We start from the raw sequence: 4579 nt of genomic DNA, 5'->3' as shown, positions 1-4579 counted from the left end.
GGAGCAAGAGCCCTTGCCGAGTAAGCCTTCTGGCACGGTTTTTATTTGCCCAGTGCCCTCCAGGATGGAACTAAGCTAGTAACAAGATGTGAAGCATGCCAGTTCCAATCAAAGAACATACATCAACCAGCTCAAGCCCTCGAGACAATCCGTCTCTCTTGGCCTTTCTCGGTCTAGGGGCTTGATATTTTGGGCCCCTTCCCCCGTGCTACCGGGGGCTTTTAGTTCTTGTACGTCGCCATTGACAAGTTCACAAAGTGGCCTGAGGTAGAGCCAGTGAGGAAGGTGACTACATAGTCAGCTGTCAAGTTCTTTAAAAGATTAGTTTTCCGGTTTTGAGTTCCAAATAGAGTCATGACTAACAATGGCACACAGTTTATGAGCCGCTCCTTCATGCAATACATCCAAAGCCTTGGAAGCAAGGTTTTCTTTGCCTCCATTGCTCATCCAAGGAGTAACATGCAAGCAAAGAGGACAAATGCTAAAGTGCTGCACGCGCTCAAGACAATAACTTTTGATAAGCCTCACAAGAGTGGGAGGCGATGGGTTGATGAGTTTTGGTGGTTCTTTGGTCACTCAGAACGACACCAAATTGAGCTACTGGCCAGACACCCTTGTCCCTAGTCTATGGTGCAGAAGCGGTGCTTCCCACGGAACTCATATACAGGTCATCTCGAGTACTTGCCTACGATGAGGTAGCACATCAGCAACTCTGGCATGACGATGCCATGCTCCTCGAGGAATATCATCTTTGGGAGGCTGTGTGTGCTGCATGCTACCAGTGTCGGATTCGGGGTTCCGCAGACCCTTGAGAGGTTCGAACTCTGGGGTGCGTGCGAAGAACTCATCCTCCCCAGTCTGCCTACTCACTAATCTCACTGCCTGGCTTGATGAACTGGATGAACAAAAGACACAACAGTTTACCCAGGTTCGGGCCACCTTGCAGTGTAAAACCCTACTCCTGCTTTGTGATGGATTGGCCTTGAAGGGCTAAGGATGAACTAGTACAATGGAGAACATCCTCAGGAGGTGAGGTGCTCTTGTGCTCGATGAGCTGGTGGGTGAGAGGATGATCTGAATGATCCCCCTTCTATGGTGGTGGCTAAGTCCTATTTGTAGTGGCCTTGGTCCTCTTCTCAAATGTATGGCGGGAAGGGATCCCACAACGGCCAAATTTGAAGGGAGACAACTAGTACATGCTATCCTGACAAAAGTAGTCTTCGCCTGCCAAAGGCTCCTGGTCATGATGCTGTGGTGGGCTCGACGATGACCTCCGCTATGCCGTCCTGGCGGTCCTAATCTTGTTGCACCGAAATGGAAACCTTTGCTTGATTCCTCGGGACTCCGCGCCTGCGCTTGCCTCCTTGGCACCAAAGAGGAAACTGGTACACTGCGCCAGGTGGTGCCTCCCTCGCCTTGGTCGTCATGGCTTACGTCATCCGAACCTCGCGAGGTGCACCCTGCATAGATATCTCCGCTCCTCGGGAGCCAGCCTAGGGAGGCCGTCCCTCGAGGAGGTCTTGGTGTCGTCCGCCTTGCGAGGCTTGGCCCCTCTTGAGGGTCTTGGGATGCTGATCCTGAAGCTGGGCCGTACCAGACCATCGTTGGAGCCATGTCATGGGCCACAAGTAGGCTAGTCTGGGCACCCCCGGTCCCAGGACGCCAACAGTAGCCACCGGGCCCAAGGCGCGCTCGAACTTGGCTTCCAGGTGAAGCCAAGGGGCAAGTGGGGAGCGCCGCGGAACCTAACTGCATGTGGCCTTGGTTGACGCATGGTGATTGATGAGACGTGGGCGTCTCCGCTTCTCCACGCTGCCTCGACAATAGCTCCTTGGCTGACTAAAGGGGCTGTCGCCTGCTGCAGAGCCTTCATTGCCCTTCCTTCGTCCTGCTCGAGATCCCTTTCTCCTTCTGCCCGAAAAACTTCCAGATTCGCCGAGCCTTCGTCCCAAGCCTGCGACCGATGGCCACTGACAAGGCGAAGCACTCGGCTATGGTCTCTTGCTCACCCTCCTGGTTCGAGCCTGCCCTGAGCGCGTCTATCATTGCCGAGGAGAAGCACCTCGCCGTCGCGCTTAGGTGACGAGAGGCAGCAGCAACGAGGGGGGAGATACGGTGCTCCAGGCTAGCTCCGCCAATCCGGAGGCCTTGGGCGGCAACTTCTATCCCTTATTTCTACATAGCATCTTCACGGGGCTGGTTCCCCCTTTCTCTGATTTCTTCTATGCCGTTCTTCGCCACTACAAGCTCCACGCCCTCCATCTTCACCCCAACTTCGTCCCCCTCCTATCAATCTTCGCTTTTTATTGTGAGGTGTTTTCTGGGGGTGATGCCCTCCGTGGCGCTGCTCCGCCACTTCTTCTACCTTCGTGTCAAGGACGGCCAGTGCTCGGGGTGTGCCAACTTTGCCGCGGCCAATGGCAGCAACACAATTTCGCGAGCCGGGAAGAAGGTGGAGGACTTCCAGAAGAAGTGTATCTTTATGGACGCCAAGCGCTGCTACCCTCGCTGGAGCTAGCGATCGGGCTGCCTACGCCCCACGAAGGATGGTCTCACGAGAATCTCACCGATCCCCAGGTGGGGCAGTTCATGGAGAAGATGGTGGCCGATCTGAAGCCGGACAATCCGAAGGCGGAGAAGCTGACGGGCGCCATGACCGTCAAGGAGTTCCTGATGCAGCGCCTGGCTCTGCTGCGCCCGGGAAACTCTCCCGACAATGAGCCGAACAAGGTCGTGTGCACCTTGCTTGGGAAGGACCAGGGTTTCCCCCAGGATACTCATCTTTCGTTGTATCGTGATAACCCACAAGTATAGGGGATCGCAACAGTTTTCGAGGGTAGAGTATTCAACCCAAATTTATTGATTCGACACAAGGGGAGCCAAAGAATATTCTCAAGTATTAGTAGCTGAGTTGTCAATTCAACCACACCTGGAAACTTAGTATCTGCAGCAAGGTATTTTGTAGCAAAGTATTATGATAGTGGTAGTAACAGTGGTAAAATGTAACAGTAGCAAAAGTAATATTTTTGGGTTTTGTAGTGATTGTAACAATAGCAACGGAAAAGTAAATAAGCGAAGAACAATATATGGAAAGCTCGTAGGCAATGGATCAGTGATAGAGAATTATGACGGATGCGATCGATCATGCAACAGTCATAACCTAGGGTGACACAGAACTAGCTCCAGTTCATCAATGTAATGTAGGCATGTATTCCGAATATAGTCATACATGCTTATGGAAAGAACTTGGATGACATCTTTTGTCCTACCCTCCCGTGGCAGCGGGGTCCTATTGGAAACTAAGGGATATTAAGGCCTCCTTTTAATAGAGTACCAGACCAAAGCATTAACACATAGTGAATACATGAACTCCTCAAACTACGGTCATCACCGGGAGTGGTCCCGACTATTGTCACTTCGGGGTTGCCGGATCATAACACATAGTAGGTGACTATAGACTTGCAAGATAGGATCAAGAACTCTCATATATTGATGAAAACATAATAGGTTCAGATCTGAAATCATGGCACTCGGGCCCTAGTGACAAGCATTAAGCATAGCGAAGTCATAGCAACATCAATCTCAGAACATAGTGGATACTAGGGATCAAACCCTAACAAAACTAACTCGATTACATGATAAATCTCATCCAAGCACTACGATGGAATTACTCACACATGGCGGTGAGCATCATGAAATTGGTGATGGAGGAAGGTTGATGATGACGATGGCGACGGATTCCCCTCTCCGGAGCCCCGAACGGACTCCAGATCAGCCCTCCCGAGAGAGTTTAGGGCTTGGTGGCGGCTCCGTATCGTAAAACGCGATGAATCCTTCTCACTGGTTTTTTCTCCCCGAAAGTGAATATATGGAGTCAGGGTTGAGGTCGGTGGAGCGTCAGGGGGCCCATGAGGCAGGGGGCGCGCCTAGGGGGGTAGGGTGCGCCCCCACCCTCGTGGACAGGTGGAGGCCCCCCCTGATGTGGATCTTCCTTCCAGTATTTTTTATATATTCCAAAATAATTCTCCGTTGATTTTCAGGTCATTCCGAGAACTTTTATTTCTGCACAAAAATAACACCATGGCAATTCTGCTGAAAACAGCGTCAGTCCGGGCTAGTTCCATTCAAATCATGCAAGTTAGAGTCCAAAACAAGGGCAAAAGTGTTTGGAAAAGTAGATACGATGGAGACGTATCAACTCCCCAAGCTTAAACCTTTGCTTGTCCTTAAGCAATTCAGTTGATAAACTGAAAGTGATAAAGAAAAACTTTTACAAACTCTGTTTGCTCTTATTGTTGTAAATATGTAAAGCCAGCATTCAGGTTTTCAGCAAAGAATATGAACTAACCATATTCACAATAACACTTAGGTCTCATATTTACTCATATCAATGGCATAATCAACTGGTGAGCAATAATAATAAATCTCGGATGACAACACTTTCTCAAAACAATCATGATACGATATAACAAGATGGTATCTCGCTAGACCTTTCTGAGACCGCAAAACATAAATGCAGAGCACCTTTAAAGATCAAGGACTGACTAGACATTGCAATTCATGGTAAAAGAGATCCAGT

Source organism: Triticum urartu, chromosome 6 (genome assembly GCF_003073215.2).
Source record: "Triticum urartu cultivar G1812 chromosome 6, Tu2.1, whole genome shotgun sequence".
Classification (NCBI taxonomy): Eukaryota; Viridiplantae; Streptophyta; class Magnoliopsida; order Poales; family Poaceae; genus Triticum; species Triticum urartu.
The sequence above is the reverse complement of the archived record's forward strand: the minus strand, read 5'-3'. Positions refer to the sequence as shown.